General features: G+C 43.2%; 1 pseudogene; it reads left to right on the top strand.

Moving 5' to 3' along the window:
• Positions 1 to 11,635: 11,635 nt before the first annotated feature.
• Positions 11,636 to 16,819, top strand: LOC101388582 (T cell receptor beta variable 9-like; annotated as a pseudogene).
• The last annotated feature ends 2,828 nt before the right edge of the window (positions 16,820 to 19,647 follow it).

The following is a 19,647-nucleotide window of genomic DNA, read 5'->3' on the forward strand; positions in this document are numbered from 1 at the left end:
GAGAGGAAGAGCTGTGGGTTATAGGGAGAGAAAGTTAAAAAGGCTTTGTCGTTACATCAGGCTGATTGATCACTGACCTTTGAGCCACTGCAAGAATATTATGTAGCTCTCAATAGGGATTGGGAAGCCCTTCTAAACTGGAAAGAAAAGTAGACAGTGAGGGAGTTTGAAGGAGCATACTGGATACCCATGGGCAGGTGTATGCAGAGAAGTAAGAGCTTCAAAGGAAGATTAGAGAAAGTAGGGTGTGAGCCTACTCCCCAAACACAGTTCCAGTGAGCATGACCCTATCTTACAAAAAAGAAAGAAAACAAGAACGACGGATTGTGAGACAAATAAGGGGGGATTCTGGGCTTGGAGAACCTGCTGGAGTATTGACATCCCAGGGAGACCTGGCTGTTGGCTGTGAAGAGGCTCAGAGTGCCAACTCTTACCTAAGAACACCAGAGCACTGGGGTGGGGAACACCCCCCCACTCCGTGACCTGCCGTGGGTACCAGGCTTCTCTGTTTTGTGGCTTTTGTCTCTTGGGAGCAGGTGAGTCCAGGAAACAGAAGAGAAACTCCTGATAAGGGAGTTTTATCATTTCCAGATCCTCTGCATTTCCTTCATTTGGACAACTGTTTGCTTCCTTGTCTCTCTTAGTTTACATGTCCTTCTCTAACAAAAACCACAGATGCTCAAGTCAAACAGATACCAAGATCCTTATCGTAGAGATGAAAAGAAGCTACTCTTTCAACGTTCTTAGAAAATGAACCATTTTGCTACGTACTGGTATCAACAAGACCCAGGACTTGACTAAGTTTGATCCCTTAGTCAAATTGTTCTAACCTTATGGTCAAAGGAGATGTGCTTGTGCTTGAAGGGCACATGTTTCAGAAAGATATAGAGAATTTCCCCCTTGAGTCTGGAGTCAACCAGCACCAACCAGACCTCTCTGTACTTCTGTATCAGTTTGTGATTCCAGAGGACTGCATAGTCACAGTCACTCAGCTCAGAAAGAACAGGATGGCCCTTTCCTCATGAGGCCCCTGCGCTAACCAGAAGGAAGCACAGAAGACCTTCCCAGCACCCCCATGCCCTGCGATGAAAACATTTAGATTGAGGGTGAGGAACCCAGAGCATTGAGGACCTCAGTCTGAGTTGAAATCCACTGAGAATGGCTGGAACATGACTCTACCAATTTGACTGGACTGACCCCATTTTCTACCTGCTACCTCCTTTCTGTTGATATTCCAATAGCATCTCTGAGGAGCCCCCTAATTTTACTCCCTGCAAAAAAGCAAGATGATAATGATGATTTATATGTAAAATCGGCTATAGGGTCTACTGGGTCTCTTCCCACAGACCTCGATTTCTGCTTCTCTCCCTTTTCCTTTCCCTGTCACATCCTTCTTACTAAGATATATCTTCCTCATATTAAATCTCTGCTCCACATCCTTTTTATATGGATTTTCCTAATTTAAAAAATTAGATTTTTTTTGTTCCTGGAAATAGTAAAGTTATTATATATGTGAGTGATGGCTAGCCTCCAATATGGCTAACGATCCTTGCCCCTTGGTATTCACGTCCTTGTGGAGTACCTTCTCACGATGAATCAGGACTGCATTTTTGTGATCCATAGAACATAGCAGAAGCGACAGCGTGTAACTTCTGAGGTTAGATCATAACAGACATTGCAGCTTCCACCCTGATCTCTTAGATCACTTGCTCTGAGAGCAGGCAGTTGCTGTATCATGAGAATACTCAATGAAGCACAAATTTGTACAAACTTTGACGTGACCCTCTCCAACTCCAAAAGTCAAATTAGATCTTTAAGCATTCCCTAGACATAGTGAAAGCAAGGAGAGTGACTAGGAAGAGAAGGGATGCCTAAAGAAGAGAGAAGATTCATTTTAGGGAGTGATGAGACTTTGGGGGAGAATTTTAGGAAGAGAGATGGAAGTAGTTGGGGGAGATAAAAGGGTTTTAGTGAATTGTTTTTATATATTGTGCCATATAACTCCTCCTTCCAGATCAAAAATGAATTTTTCATTAAAAAAGTGCATTTGTTCTCAAAGTTTTATAGTCAGATTTCTATTTCTTTTGGATACCTCATTACGCTATGATGAGTTTTAAAGCAAAGAGACAAATTTTTATTTATTTACATATATAAACTACATCATGACTAGTATACTTCCTGGCAATGTGGCCAAAAAATAAATGATCAATAATATTATTATTTGCATGAGGTAGAAACAGCAATTTCTGTGTGAGGATCATAAAGTCTCATGCACCGTACTTCGTTAGGCTAGAATCCTGGCCTCTAATGTTCCACCCAGTCCTACCACAGGCACCAGACTGCTATGCTCAGACACACTTGCTACCCGGTGGCAGGTGAGTTCTGGGCAGAAGATCACAGAAACCAGAAATCTTTCTCTTTCGTCTATACCATCTGGCTTCTCTGGGCCCTGTCTCCAGCTTCTAGGTCTTCTCTCAGACTCCATAGTTGCTAGTATCACCCAGATCCTAAGATACCTGGTCACAAAACCAGAAATGATGCCATTAGCGCATGACCTGGATCTGAGATCCAGGTAAGTATGCTGCATCCCTGGGAGCTGTGGGAGGAACAAAAACTGCTTCTCTATTTTATAGTTGTCCACAGCTAAAAGTGCCCCTCTAGTAGATTCTATGGAAGTTGGACTTAATCCCTTACCCTGAGTTGAGGGGTTTACCCTTCTACATTTGTGCAGCAACAGAGGTGCACAGCTATGGTCACCCTTCGTCTAGTCACAAACTTCTGTTTAATGCTGGCTCCGACTCCTAGAAGTCTCATTGCAGGTCTCATCAGTGTTCCCACTTAACCTCCACATGGGGTTAGGTCAGTAGTTTCTGGAAATCAACACACTAATCTCCTTCTTCCTTTAAAAACCTATTTTCTGCCCAGCTCCAATGATATTTTGCTTCTGGTTCTGCTCTTATATCTCTGGCTTGTCTCTTTCTAGCATCCTTTGTTGACTCCTTTACTTCTAGATGCACTTAAATGTGAGTTTCCTTTGGGGATTCCTATTCAATTCATTTCATCTTTATATTTCTACTGTTTTGTTTGAACGGCATTTTACCCTCCTCAGGCTTAATTCATATAGAGTGACTTTCATTGGTCCATTTCCCATTCAGATTTCTCTCTGAGCTCTAGAATTTAATGTCAGTTTTCCAGCTGAATGTCTTCATCTGGGTAAGCCATGGACACACACAAACTCAGCATGTGCAAAATGGAATTAATCATATTCCCCACCACACTATCCCCACTGCATCCCACTTAGAAGATTTCCATCACTAGTCCTGTATAAACTGTTCACTCATTTGATAAATATTTTAATCATCTGTTGGATAACAAGCAATCTAAGACATTTGGGAATCATGAATTAGGTCCTCAAAGAGTCAAGTTAAGGAGACCAATAAGTAAATCTTCCGAGTGTATGTTAAAACTCTTGATTGGTACCCTTGTGTCAAGGAAGTAAAACAAATAAACCCCTTGTTTTTCAAGTACTGCAAGCTCCCATTGGGCTTATAACACAGACATCAGTGCTCCAATAATTGAAAGATATAATAGCCTTCATTTCTCAATGCCAAGTCAGATCCCATAAATAAAACTGTTTGAGAAACTTGATATTTTTCACTTTTCCTTTCTCAAGTGCTCTTTCCTGGGGCCAGCCCAGTGGCGTAATGGTTAAGTTTGCACGCTCCGCTTTGGTGGCCTGCATTTTGCAGGTTTGGATCATGGGCACAGACCTACGCACCACTTATCAAGCCATGCTGTGGCCAGCTTCCCACCTATAAAATGGAGAAAGATGGGCACGGATATTAGCTCGGGGCCAATCTTCCTCAGGAAAAAGAGGAGGATTGGCAACAGATGTTAGCTCAGGGCTAATCTTCCTCACCAAAAAAAGAAAAAAAAAAGAAGAAGAAGAAGATTCAAGTGCTCTTTCCTCACCATCCATGAGAGCATGATGTCCACTGACTAGCAGCAAATTCATGTAGACTTACAGTCTATGTGTTCCTTTTAAACAAGTTCCTTGTCAAATTTCAGTTGGATCTCTTTACTTTCTGTGGAACCACTCTCCAGGTGAGCTGTGAGGTTGTCAGGGGTTAGAGATGTGTCTTATGCTCACTTCATAGAAACTTGTCTCCAAGACGTAATCCAACTCACCTCATCCTTCCTTACAGGCTCTAGTGATGCCAAGACTAAAATTTTGTTTTTCTAACGTCAAGTCAATTGTGGGGAAAGAGTGTCTAATCTCCAAGTACAGTGATTCCTCAATGAGTGGATTTTATACGTGAAAACTACTTGCCAAAATTTTGGAGACCAAGGTTTTGGCTGGTTTGAGATTTGAAAAGTAATATGTTTAAAACAAACAACAACAACAGTAAAAATAAAAGAGAGCTTCAGTATATATTCTCATTAATTTCAAAATTTCAAGAACGTCATACCCATTAGCATGGACAATATGCAAGAAAGAAACAGAAAATAACAAGCGTGGGCAAGGTTGTGTAGATATTGAAATGCTTTTGCATTGCTGATGGAAACATAAAATAGTGCAGCCACTGTGGAAAACACCTCAAAAAATTAAACATAGAATTACCAGATGATCCAGAAATTCCACTTCTGGGTATATGCCCAAAAGAAGTGAAAGCAGGAATTTAAACAGATATTAGCACACCAATGTTCATAGCAGCATTATTTGCAGTAGCCAAAAGGTGGAAACAACCCATCCCATCAACAGATAAATGAATAAAGAAAATGTGATATATACACATTTGTATATAACGGCATATTATTCAACCTTAAAAAAGAAGAAAAATTCTGACACATGCTACAATTTGGATGAACCCTGAAGGCATTATGGTAAGTGACATAAGCCAGACTCTAAAGGACAAATATTGTATGATTCCGCTTATATGAAGTATCTAGAGTGGTCAAATTCAAACAGACAGAAAATAGACAGGCGGTCTCTAGGGGCAGGGGTGGGGAGGGAATGGGGAATTAGTGTTTAAGGGATATAGAGTTTCAGTTTGGGAAGATGAAAAAGTTCTGGAGAGCGATAGTGGTGATGGTAGCACAACGATGTGAATGTAGTTAATGCCACTAAACTGTAGACTTAAAAATGGTAAGTTTTATGTTATATATATTTTATCACAAAAATCAAATTAAATACAGCTTAAATTAAAATTTAGAAAAGATAATCTTCAAATAAAGATGAGTTCCACTCAAGAAAGAAGAATTGATTAACTATAATTTTGAATGCAGAAAAATTAAATTTAGATGTCTTAATAGCTTGTACCCCATTTCTTAGGAAGGAAGGTATTATTGACGGGAATATTTTAAACCAAAGGCTGGATGTGGAAGATAAACCCCAAGGGCATTGTTCTACAGAATACAGGTAGAAGAATTTGAGATTCTGGGAAGTCTTGGGAGAGGGTGGGAGGGAAATGGTGAAAATCTGTATTCTGCATCATATATTCCTTTGTGGCACTTCCCAAATCTTCATCAGACTCTACTACACTCACCAATACTTGATGTGCATGATTTTGTGAGGAAATCCAGAAGTCTCTTAGCTGGTGATGTGATAGGGGCCAGGTAATGCGACAGGGTCAGAGAAGACTGGAGAATACAAACATCCACAAGAATGGCTTTGGATTTCCATAGCTTTGGGAACTTATAAGCTCGAGGAAATTTCACCCAGTTTTTAAGGAAGACAGAGCTTCACATATCTTATCTGGATTCTAAGTTAATAGCTGAAAACTTGTTTTTATGAAAACTGAAAAAAAAAATCCCGATGATAAGAGTAATTATTTTAGGAAAATAATCATCTATATTAGTTCCTATTGGACAAAAACTCTTAATGTTTACATGAAGGATGGGCTTCTCTTAGAGAATCAGATAACATGAACATTCATCCCCACAGTAAAACACTTGGAAATATTGATGTAAGATATGCTAGGTATGCTACTGAGAAGATCTCCAATAAATTGACCCTATATGTTCCTATGGGTTACATAGCTCCTACATTCTTGTGTTTATTGAGTATTTTCACATAGTATATTTATCATGCTGTGTTAAATTCTTCGTTCATCTGGTTCAATAATCCACTCTCTGGGGACATATATTGTCCAGTTGGCTATCTTTCTTTTGGAGTCCCTTAGGGCTGTCAGTTACCCTGCTATTGATTTCTGCAATAAAAATGCAGATAAATTGTCTCAAAACAAAGAAGTCAGGCAAGAGGAGAGCTGAAACAATTTCCACCATCTGGTTTTCTCACTGCAGTCTTGGGCTCACCTCTCATCTTACTCATTTCAGCCAAAATAGCTTCAATATTTCCAGAAGATTCTCATGGTTTTTGGTTAGTGTCTAGTATTCACATTTGTTTCTTGCCCTATCAAGTTCCCTGGGGAGGAGCCAGGAGATGATGCCAGTGTACAATTTTAGAAGGATCCAGAGCCAATGTTCTCATATCTCACACAACTTTATAATATCAGCTGGGCTACTCTTGTCTGAAATATAATGACTATTTACCACGGGGTCTCAGACATCTCTGAAGCAATCTTAGATATTGTGTTTGCTTTTTTATAGTTAAGGAATGATCGACAATCCAGAAAACTTATCTAATTGAATTCAAAAAATGCCAGGTATTTCTTTTAAAGCCGAAAAATATACTTTGTTTAGTGTGATTTATACTTATAGTTTACATTTCCATGATTTTGTGTAGAAACTTCTTATCTACCCTCGGAAACTCCATTAGACGCATCAGCTGCTGTTATAAAAAGTTTTAATGAGTTATGTCTACACAAAATACATAGAAAGTATTCAGCTACAGAACATTGCCATGAGGACTTGAGATAATTCCCTCTGCTATATATCCATGGAGATTCACTCAGGGTGGAATTTTCCTCTTTGGGTGGCATCGTCTAAGAGGTCTTGGTCACTGACCAGAGCTCATTGGTACAACAACGAGTGACCGTCAATGTCAGATGCAGCCAGATCAAGGATCCCTTCTCAGTGGTACTTGATGGGTTGTTGCCTTTGGACTTTGAAAGTCAAGAAATAGATCACATTAGAATATCTATATTCACTCTATATAGTGCACTATTTAAATTTAATAACAATTAAGTCAAATGTAAACATTTAACGAAATTTGGATGGGAAGTAAACTAAGTCAGAAGAAGCAAATGGAAGATACTGGTTCTGGAACTGAGTCCTTCTCAGAGTCTATTTTCCCAAGTCCTTCTGCTTATTTTGTTATCCTACATTAATCCAGACTGGCTTCTCCTTCCTAACATCCTAAGTGTAGAGGCTTAGAATATTTTATTTTCCACTTGAATGTCAAAGAAAAACTTAGAGAAATATACTCATTTATCGACACACATGTTTATTCACATATGGCGCAAGGACACTGCATTATTATCAATGAACAGAGGCAAAAAGAGGATTTCTAAACGATAGAGGACAGAAGATAAAGAAACAAACTCTCCCGCAGTCTGAGAACAGTGAATATTATTTTCTCTATTTTGGGGTACGCTGATTAGGGGGTGCCTTGCACAGAGGCCTGTCTGAATGGTCTGCCTTGAGCAAGCTGTCTGGAGTCATCAAAGAAAAAACAACTTGAGTTGATTATAATCATCCAATAATCTTGGGAGATCATCTGGAGGAAGAAAGACGGACCATCTCTGTGTAACCTCTGCAGGGTTCCTTCAGCGTCCCCTCCTCACCTGGGCCAGGTTTGCACCATCTCCTTCATCGGAATCTTCTCAAAGGCAAAATATTTCCTCCATTGCCGTGGTTTTTTCTCTTACATGCAAAATCCCGAATCAGCTAGGGCTGGGGTTCTCTGTGTGTGTGTGTGCTGTCCCTCTAGGAAACAAAACAAAGCAAAACAAAACACAAACACAGTACAACTGGCAAATGGAGAAACAGTTCATGATTTAAACACGTCTCAGGACTCTTGCATCATGGCAAAGACAAAATGTCAGTTACTGAGCCATAGGCCACACGGGGGCGCTGTGGAACTGCCAAGCAGCAAAAGTTTCTGGGGCAGAGCCGGCCGTCTGGGACCTGGAGGGTTAAGGAACAGCCTTCTTTGGTGCTTTTACCCCCTAGAAGGGTTACTAGTAGAGACACTAATTTGCAGCTGTGCTGTCCCAGCCTGGAGCCGTGAACTCCAGTTATGCCGTGGTGAGGGAGTCTCCTGAGCTTGCAAGGGGAAGTGAAGGGTGTGGCACTGGAAGAAGGCAGACTGCAGGCAGTGACAGGTAGAGGAACACTTGCCTCAGAGGAACAGCAAAGGAGCTGTGGGGATACGGATGCTGCCTAAACCCAGCCTAGTCTAGACCAGCCCAGTCCAGGCCCATGTGTCAGGGAAGAGGCTTTGAAGGACAAAGCAGGGTTCCTGGATCAGCTGAGCCAAGGACACGGCAAGGGAGGCCAGGATCATGAGAACCAGCAGAGACAATGACGTCAGAGCCATGACATCACTGCCTAATATCCAATCAGAGAAGGGATGCCCAGGACTTCATCTCTTAGGGGACCAGAACTCTAAGCAGGGAGACACCTGCCCAGTTCTGGTCCACCTGCCATGGGCTCCAGGCTCCTGTACTGTGTGGCCCTTTGTCTCCTGGGAGCAGTACTAAGCCTGACAGAGCCTGAATCCAAGGCACCAACGTACTCCCTCCCGTGTTCCTTCTCCAGCCCCTGACCTCTTCCCTCACAGGCACAGTGGATTCCGGAGTCACCCAAACACCAAGACACCTGATTAAAGCAAGAGGACAGCAAGTGACAATGAGATGTTCCCCTGTCTCTGGACACTACAGTGTATCTTGGTACCAACAGGCCCTGAGCCAGGGCCCCCAGTTCCTCATTCAGTATTACAAGGGGAAAGAGAACGCAAAAGGAGTCATCCCAGATCGATTCTCAGGGCAACAGTTCAGTTACTATAGCTCTGAGCTGAACGTGAGCTCCTTGGACCTGATGGACTCTGCCCTGTATCTCGGTGCCAGCAGCGTGGCACAGCCCTGCAGAGTCACCAACGTTCTGTGCACAAAAATCCCTGCCCCAGCATGGAGCAACCTCAGAGCTGACAGATCTGTGAGAACCTTGGGTCTGCAGAGGGAAAGAGAAATGACTTAGGGCCCTGGAAAGTGCGGCCTCGGGCTCTTCTGCCACTCAGGGACTCACTCCCCTCCTCCCGAAGTCTTCAATACCCAGACAACATAAAGCAAGGCCTTAGAGCACTGGCGTCACCCAGCGGCCGCTCCCAGGTGAGGACATCACCATGCAAATGCAGTGATGATGGTGAGAACCCTGGAGTTGATGCTCACTCCTTCCTTCTTGACTCCTCACCCCAATCCTCCCTCCTTGGGCACAGTCAAGTGCCTCCCAAACACAGACGAGGGCACGCCGTCCCTGACTGTAACAGGCAGAGGCTCTCCAGTTTCCCCCAGATCAATTCTGCTTCCCTGGAACAGCTCTGACACTTCACCACCCAGGTTCAGTCACCTTCAGAGCATGGCTTCTTGGCTGTCTCGGGATGCGTCTGCTTTGTGACCACACAGCTCTTCGCCACATTTCCTACAACACCAATGCCCTTTAAATCCTCTACACCTGCTCTTGCTGTTCCCATGGTCTAGAAGGCCTTTCCCTTCACCTGAAACATGGCCAGATACTATTCTTCTTTCAAGGACTGGCTCAGATGTGCCTTCCTCTTTGCGTCTCACCCTGACATACCACAGGGCTGTACTATTGATTAGTCTGCTCGGGTGGCATAAAAAAATACGGCAGACTGCATGGCTTAAAGAATAGATATTTATTTTCTCACAGTTTTGGAGGCTAGATGTCCAAGATCAAGGTGCTAGTGTTGGTTTCGGTTAAAACTCTATTCCTGATTTGCAGACAGCTGCCTTCTGGCTGTGCCCTACATGGTCTCTCCTCTGTGTTTGCTCTTTGGTACTGCTTCCTTTTCTTATAAAGACACCAGTCTTATAGGATTAGAGTCCCACTCTTATTATGTCGTTTGATCTGAACTACCTCACCAAAGGCCCTATCTTCACAAACAGTTATAGTAGGGGGCTGCGACTTCAACATAGGAATTTTTTGGGGAGACACAATGCCATCCATAACTATATTGCTCCCTTTCTTTTACTTTCATAGGAAAACTCAGGTGCATAATTGATACTCTTTCACACTTGTGAAATGAATAAATTAAGGCCCACTGATATAGAGCCATGGAGCATCATTATTTACTAAATGTTTTCCCTTCATAATAATCTCCTCTTACCTGAAATATAGTAGGTAGTCGTGGATAGTCTTGGCTTTCCAAACAACTTCTGCAATTTTCTGAGCAATTGTGTTTTCATATCCAGGACTGATGACCAGTCCTGTAAAGGACCGTAATTGTATCTAAAGCTGAAATATGCTGATGTTATTTTGGAACAGAGAAAATTATGTTACAGTAATATTCATTCAGTCAAATGATCCTGTAAAGAATTTTCCATCACCAGCCACCATCACATCTTTAGAGACATGTGTTTCCATCATCAAGGCTGCTTCTCAGACATGGACTTGAAAAACTCATAAAAAATAATTACTGTGATCAGTAATAAAACCTTGACATCTTGGTAATTAAAGGATAATTGTGTGTATGTGAGGTGTATGCGTGCATGTGTGTTTTCTTGCGAAGATACACGAAATGGAAATAGTTTCTCGCTAGGGGGAATTTATCAGCAGTTGATGGGTCACTGAGCAGAACTCATAGGTCCTTCTAGGGAGTGATAGTAAATGTAAGTACCGACTGGGTTGACCTAAACTATGGCTAGAGGATTGTTTAAGATTTTATGAATTCAAATATAAATATGTAAAATATATACAAGCTCATCATAAAATGCACTGTCTAAATTTTGATAATAATTAATTTAAATACAAAATCTGGAAATATATGGATCTGACTAATCAGGAGGAGCTATGGAATATAGTGTTTCCAGCCTGGATCTGCTTGAGATCATCAGACTGTTTATTTTTATGATCTGTATTATTTAAGGTTGTCTATTCCACTTAGCAGACTAATTGCAATGGTGCAGCAATTATTTCCTTCTTCATTGAAATGTTGGATCAGACAATCTGTTGCCTCCACAGGCTAAGTGTAGATTTGAGATCACCCCTAAATCAACCAGGCTGGGAGAACAGTAGTATGGGTGTGAGCGGGTAGGGTGGGAGGTCTGCAGAGATGGGGGCTGGGGGGAATTTCTGTTCTTGTTTCAGACAGGTGTGAATCCATGAGACTGTGGACCTTCAGCCACTTGGTGGCGCTGTGGACTCACAGTACGTACTGCAAGGCCCCCTGGGATGGTGAAAGTGGCCCAGGAGAGGACAGTTAAGGGAATTCTGGTACATACCTGCCTCAAGGAGGGGGTTTGAGTTTACTGAGTTCACTGATCCGGGGACACATGGAGTTAACAGGCTCTCACTGCCCAGGGAAGTGGAGACCTGCCTTGAACCTCAGTGGGTACTAAGGAGGCCGTCTCCTGAGCCTGCACAGGAAGTGGAGGGTGAAGGGGTGGGGGCAGCAAGGGCTGGGCAATCTGCGTCAGGTAGGGGCAGGCAGAGGGACATGAGGTATGTTGTAGGTTATGGGGATGACGCTCAAGTCACACCCACCATTTGTTGAGGGGCTGTGCAGGACAGGAATGGTGCCTAGAGTGGAAGATCCTGGGTTCTGCCACAGCGGGCTGGGGGCATCTGTGAGAGAGTAACAACAGAACAGTGATGTCAGAGCAGTGATATCATAGGCAAATTCTCCTATCAGGGAAACGGGAGGTCAGAACCACTCACCCCAGGAGACCCCGCCCCTGAGCCAGGAGATGTCTTGGGTTCTTGATTCTGCCATGGGCTCCAGGCTCCTCTCCTGTGTGGCTCTTTGTCTCCTGGGAGCAGGTGAGTCCTAAACACGGTGTGAAAGCCTCTCCTTTGCCTTTGCCGTGCCTGAAATACGAGCCTGCCAGTGATGGCTGCAGCAGGAGGCTTCCCCTGTGCTCTGCCCCCAGCTGCTTTCTGTCTCCTCCACAACAGGCCCAGTAGATTCTGGAGTCTCGCAAACCCCAAGATACCTGAAGAAAGCAAAAGGACCTCAGGTGACACTGAGATGTTCCCCTATCTCTGCACATGTCTCTGTGTTCTTGTAGCAACAGGCCCTGGGCCAGGGCCCCCAGTTCCTCGTTCAGCATTATAATGGGGAAGAGAGAGAAAAGGAGCCATCCCAGATGGATTCTCAGGGCAGCAGTTCTATGACGGAAGCTCTGAGCTGAACGTGAGCGTCTTGGAGCTGACAGACTCGGCCCTGTATCTCTGTTCCAGCAGCTCGGCACAGCTCTGCATGATCAGCAGCCTCCAGCACAAAAACATTCCTGCCCCAGCTCAGGAAGTGACAGCGAGGGTGGCGGCTGCCAGCCAGACAGGCTCAGGCCCTCATGTATCAGACAGGCCTTTCCCAGATGCTCTACCTGCTGCTTCTACATATGATGTGCTTTAAGCTCACAGAAATCATGCAAAAGAAGTATTATTTTACCTGTTTACATATGTAAGGGGAAGTAACTTTCCCCGGTCTCACATTTCATAACGGGCAGAGCAAAGAATCAAACTCAAATCTGTTCCCCAACACCTCTGGTCTCCCATCCCCAGAACTGTCCCCTCATCTGGCTTCCCTTTTCTAGGTCCAGATCAGCAGGACCGGGAGTCAAATGTGATTATCATGACCTCTTTCCTGACGCTTCAAGGAACATCTGACTTCAAGGCAAAGAATATCCATTGATCATTATGACAAAGCAGAAAGACACAATTTTCTGCATTGTAGCTGTTGCATGGCCCTTGGTCGTGTGTTATCTTTCACGGAGGCTATGTGAGTAGCGAGGTTTCCAGATCTGCCCTCCCAGCTGCACAGCAAAAGGAATGGGATATTTGCAAAGAAAAGTGCATCTTCCTGTACATGATACAATTACCACGAGGGAAAGGAACACAGATAATCATTATTTCTTCCTTAGTTTCTTTTACTCAACAAACATTTTTGGTCCTTTACTTTGTACAAGGTATTGTATCACATAAAATCGAAAACGAAAATATGTTTCTTTCCTTTGAGAGTTTTAAGGTCCGCATTATTAGATATATAATGTTTACCTTAAACATTTGACAGTTTCTATGGAAACCACCTGTCACATTAGTGCAGGTCAATTACAGAAGTGCAAGCACTGAGAACATTAAGGCACAGACACAGTTCAGTTCTGCTCCAGGTAGAAGACTCAGAAACAATCATGCTATCATTTATTGACAATTTACTATATGCCAAATAAAAGCCCTTCATTTCTAAAATTTCAATTAATTAACAGAAAAAAGCCTAAGAGCCAAATGCAATTACTGTTTTTATTTTACAGATGAGGGAATTTTCTCTTTAGTGAAATACTTGACCAAATCAAATAGCTATCAGGATGCAGAAGTGAGACTCAAACCCTGGTCTGTCTCACTCTTCAATCCCATGTTTGTAACTCGATGTTAGAATGCATTTTCATAAAGAGAGACACCTATCTTCAAACCAGGCTGCTGTCTCCTATGTCCCTTTCAGACATGCTGGCTCTAATGAAATCACTGCCAGGGATCAGTTTAGCCAGGAGAGAGTGGTGTAGAGAAAGAGCCCTGACCAGGTGCCGTGTACGCCTGGCTCTGATGCCAATTCCAACACTCGCTGCCAGCCAGGACCTGAGGCCGGTTTCTTGACATGTGAGGCTGTTTTTTCACGTATAAAATGAGACTAATAATATCTCTCTGTGTTAGGGTTTTTGAGAGAAACACAACAGCATATACATATATGTGTATATATATACACACGCGTGTGTGTGTATTCTATTTATTATAAGGAATTAGCTCACACGATTGTGGAGGCTGGTAAGTCCAAAATCTGCAAGCTGGGCTGGTGGTGCTGGAGAGCAGGGATAGCCCACATTTAAGTTTGAAGGCTGTTAGGCAGGAAGAGCTGGTGTTGCAGCTGAAGGCCATCAGCTGAACTAGTCTCTCTTACCTGGGGGAGGATCAGTCTTCTTGTTCTATTCATGTCTTCAGCTGATTGGGTGAGGTTCACTTACATTAAGGAAGGCAATATTACTGATTAACTTTACTGATTCAAATGTTAATCTAATATTAAAATCTTCCTATTTAAATATTAATCTTATCCAAAAACACCCTCTCAAGAACACCCAGAATGATGTTTAACCAAATATCTCTGCACCCTGGGGCCTAGTCAAGATGACACATTAAATTAGCCATCATACCATCTTCCAGAGTTGTATAAAAATTTAACAAGCATAAAGTACCTGACAATAACAGGAATCTGTATATCTCGATTCCTTTTGCTCATCTCTGACAGCCTCTTCCACCAATTCTTATGTGCAAAAGTAGATTTGGATGCATTTTGCACAAAACCCCTGTAGTTGAAAACTTCAGATGTCACAGAAATGGAAATATTTATATTCGATGATTCATTACATGAAATTAACTGGAGCATGTAACATACATCCCTCCTCAGGCATTTTTAAATCACTTTTATTGACATATGAATTATATATAATAAACGTTACACACTTTAAATGAACAGATCAATACTTTTTGAGCAATATATATGTATATACCAATGTAACACCCATCCCATGAAGATATAGAACATTTCCATCATCCAGAAATTTCCCTCAGGCATCTTTGCAATGGCTCTCTCCATCGCGACAACCAATGATATGATTTCTATTGTTACAGATTAATTTTGCTCAGGCATCTTTTTAATGGAAATTTAAAATCTCTGCCCATTAAAACAATTTCTCTGTAGTACACATCTAATTACTTAAGAGAGTTAGGTGCTCCTGGAAAGAGTTAAGGAAACTCTTGAAACCATGGGAGATACCTGATCCACGGTAGGGACAATTCTATCTGGAGATAGACAGTTTGATAAAATGACTATCAAAGGGTCTTTCTAGCCGTTTGAAGCTAATTTATAAAATTTGTTTACTCATTTTTATTCATTTCATTTCTCATGCACCCAATCATTCAAATTATGTATAATGCTATTTTGACAAAAATTTATTGTCTCCAAGGAAATTATTCTGAGTTCCCATCAGACACACACATAGCTAGGCCTCAAGTTCACACACTGTGTGCTGGGGCTGAGCAGACCACGGGCAGTAGTGACTTTATGGAGAGCTGATTCCACATTAGGAGAAGAGTTTCCTTTGCTTTGACCCAAAGTGTCCATCCCACAAAACATGAGTCTTGAACTGCAAAACCCTCCTTTCTGCTCTGGCCTTTCCTGAGCACCAGTGTCCTGTGCTGTGTGTCCTTCTGTCTCCTAGACCAGAGAAGTCCCAGGCACAGACATGGAACCCGCTCACGGGCTAGCCAGGCCCCGGCTTCAAGGATTGTTGTTGTGGTTACAACATCAGGCTCCTCCTTTAGGTTCTGACTTTAGTTTCTGTGTCCTTCTCTCCAAGACCCCAGAGACACTGAGTCACACAGACCCCAGACACGTGGTTCTGCTGAAGGGAAACCAGCAGGTCAGGAGGAGACCACAAGTCCAAAACCATGTACTCAGGACCAGCTACATAATTTGCAGGACCATTGGTTCAAATAGTATTAAGAATTTGAAGATCATGACAGCAGAGCATCGAACCAAGTACAGAGTCCTTCTAGGTGTGGGACTGTGTGTGATGAGATATGGTTTTTGGACTCCATGATAGTTATTACTTAATTAATGGCAGCCATTCTTCACAAGAAGATACTCCCCAGGGAATGATTTTCTTCAGTAAAAAAGAGAGCATTGTTAACTTACTCTGGAGTCTGCCACCTCTCCCCAAGTCCCTCACACATCTGTATTCCTTTGTGCCAGTAGGTCATCTGCAACGCTGAGCAGCCATCATCTTGTCACAGAGAAACATCAGTCACAGGTGTGAGGTTGTTCTGCTTGCTGTTGTCTCACCCCAAACCCGGGAACGAGTGCTCTGGGGAATATGAAGGGGCTCTAGCTGCATTTGGCAGATGTCTCATCTGTCAGTGAATTGATAAGAAACAGAGCAAAACGGCTCCTCAAATGTTGATGAGCCTGCCCCTGAGGTCTGGCAACCAGATACCAGGAGAATCATTGCGGGTGGAAGGACTTTAGGACGGCGGTCAATAAGCAAAGTAGAAACAGATACTTGAAGGAGTATTTGGGAGTTAGGAATCAGAAATGGCATCAGAAAGCCATAGTATATTCCCTAAGATTCAGAACTACAGAAATACGTCACTACATAAAACCAGTGTATTAAGGAAAAATTATATCACAAGACTAAATACACACAAAGTTATAAACTGTTTTCCAAAAACGTTAAGAATGACTTCTAAGACTTATGTCAATCCAGACAAATGCGTTCTTCTCATTCTAAGCTGTTCACTTGTACATTTATTTTTGCTTTGACCCTCTGGAGGAAGGGCTGTGGCCCCTTGTGACAGGTTGGCCCTGGGGCCCAGGCAGGGAGAGTGACATCTCAGAATGACTCCTGGGAGAGCCCCAGTCCCCTTCCATTACACAAAGACCCAGAAGACCCCCCTGTCTGCCCTGCTCCTGCCATGAGCATTGGGCTCTTGTGCTCAGTGGCCTTCTGTCTCCTGCAGGCAGGTGAGTCCTGGGCAGGGATTTTTTCACGAGTGAAAATTTCCAGGTCTCAGTGCTGAGCCTTTCTGTTGTGTCTCCAGTGTGAGCTTCATCTCCTTCTCCACAGTCCAGTGAATGCTGGTGTCACTCAAATCCCAAAATTCCAGGTGCTGGGGACAGGAGAGAACACGACACTGAGATGTGCCCAGGATATGAGCCACGACTCTATGTACTATTATCGACAAGACCTGGGACATGGACTGAGGCTGATCCATTATTCAAGGGGTGCTGGTTTTGCTGCAAAGGGAGATGCTCCCGAGGGGTACAGTGTCTCTAGACCAACCAAACAGAACTTCCTCCTCACGCTGGAGTCCGCTACCCCCTCCCAGACATCTGTGTACTTCTGTGCCAGCAGTTACTCCACAGCGTTGCACAGCTGACTTGTCTTTGCACAAAAAGGCAGGGGGAGGCCCTACACCTTGAGACCCAGCCGATCCATTTGCAGACTCCTAGCCCCAGGAGTCTTGGAGACCCGAGTGGCCTGTGTCCAGCATGAACGCCAGAGTGTGCTGAGGTCCGTCTCCAGGGCAGTCTCAGCCAGGCCTGGCCCTGATCGCAGGGCCTCTGGTGAACATGTCTCCACCATTGCGCTCTGTCTTTCCTCTGCAGCTGCCCAGTTAGCTGGGAAGGTGCTTCCCCAGCTCTGATTTTTCTAGTCATGGTCCTGAGTCTGACACTTCCAGGATAGAAAGCCATGGGTAGGTAGATACATCTAGACCCCCTTGTCTCCCTGGGCACCTAGTTGCTGTCTCTCTATAAGGTCCTCCCCCAGCCCTGGCCCTCATGTGGTCTCTGCTCCTGCCCGCCATTCCCATTGGGGGCAGTGGCTCCAAAGGCACTGCAGGGTCTTTCATATCCCCACCTCCTCGGCTCCAGCTTACACAGCTCACTCTGCCCTCTCTCCTCCAGCTACCCTGTCAGTCCCTCCTCTCTGTCATGTCCCTTCCCATCTCAGAGACTTTAAAGGCTATGTCCTATGCACTGGACATGGACCCTTCCTCTCTGTAGTGTCTAACTCCAACTCCTGCTCCCATGCAAGGTCCCATTGGGTGGCCAGACACTTCTGGGTACACCTGTTTCCCAGGTGAATTGTGGACACTGTTGGGATGTCTCTGTTCTGGATTTTCCAGGTCTCAACTGCAAACTTGTCTCTCATGACTGTGGATACACCTCCCTCTTAATCAGAAGCAGGGCTCTGTCTCCTGCTTCTATGTCCTTCGTGAGCTTCTGTGATGCTGGACTTGCATGGACACCAGGAGACCTGGTCAGCATGAGGAGACCAATGGAGACAGGGGATGCAATCTCCTTTCAACATACATCCCTGGATCTGGTTCTGTTATACTAAATGGCAAGTACTCTGGTCTCCCTTTTGGCTCCACAGTCTGAGAAATGTTCTTCAGGGATTCGTAGCTGATCAGTTCAGAGATCTCATGTCAAACCAAAGTTAAATCCTCAGAGCTGAGGGAATAGCCATGCGTTTCTGCAATGGCAGCAAGAATACTGTGCTATAGAGATGCCCGTTCCCCATGTAGAGGCCTGGCCCAAAAGAGGAAAGAGCAGAGAGGGCTAAAGAGCCCCAAACACGTCTGAGATGATTGAAAGACAATTTCACAGGAAAATCCTTCCATCTACTGACCACAATCAGTTCCTAGTAAGACATGTCTGACCACTCTTCACCCCCAGTCAACTGAGTACCCAGGATATCACGTATCAGCATCTTGTAACAACAGAGAAATAATTCAGATCCCAGTCTCCTTCCTGCACCACAGTGGCCAACCTCTGGAAACTTGGTCTCTTCAGCAAAGAGCTCTGTCTTCTCCTGGCCGGGTCTAGCCTGGCAGGCTTAATTCACCATTAATGTAACTTCTTAATCTACTGAAAGGAGAACATATGACTTTAAAGTAAAGTGTATTAATTTTACCTTGAAAAAGTTAGCACTAAGTAGAAACTGAGTACTTTTGATCCCTAATAGTCTTAAATTGACCCATGGTAAAACAAATCTTGGTGCTAGGGCTTGGGATCCTAGTGGTTTTCGCATTTTACCTCTCAGTTACCCAGGATATATGAGAGTCAATGATTTCCGTGTGTCTGAGATTCTTTGGGTATATAAAAGAATGTTCACTTGTTGAACAAGAAAAGGAAAATTTGTTTATGTAAGCTATTCTGTCAGTTGGTATGGGAATTTCCAATTTAAAATATGGCATGTTCTTTAACTTGACTGAGTATAAGGTCTATAAATATTATTCTGATATTAGCATATTTCTTGAAATTATGGGTTGGGCAAAAAGATAAGAAGAAGGGATGTCTGTAGATTTAGGAATTTATATCCTATAAATAAATAAATATAATATATAATTCCCTTGGAAGAACAGGAAGCAAATATCATGACTACATGATGTTATGGGATCTAATTTATGGAGAGAATGTAATTAAAAGGAAACAAACTCAGAGTTGTATTCCAGAGCTGACATTGGGGCTGCTCTGAGAGCATTTTCTGATACTAGGAACTTAAGGGCACAGGTTTATTCAGCAGCCCAGAGTACAGCAGACAGTTCTTGGGCTCATGCATTTGGGAGTTAGATTTGAGAGGCTTGCAAAAAGTAGGGACTCGTGAAGTTCTGCACTCTCCATTCATGCCTCTCAGGAATTCCACAGATTAACATTAGACAAATATTCTCCCACTATTGAGCACATTAAAACAAAAGTGTGCAGAAGTAATAAACATTTGAAATGGACAGCCATTTGGTATTATAACATATGAATGTTTGAAATGTTCGAAAGAATAAAAGAGATAATTGAAACATAAGCAATGAAAAAAAGATTGTTAAAAACATCAGGCAACAAAAAAATCACCAAATAGGATATCTAGAAATAATTAATATAATCACTGAAAAAAAAATGGA

The sequence above is a fragment of the Ceratotherium simum genome, chromosome 1 (assembly GCF_057802395.1).
Source record: "Ceratotherium simum simum isolate JZ-2026a chromosome 1, ASM5780239v1, whole genome shotgun sequence".
Taxonomy (NCBI): Eukaryota; Metazoa; Chordata; class Mammalia; order Perissodactyla; family Rhinocerotidae; genus Ceratotherium; species Ceratotherium simum.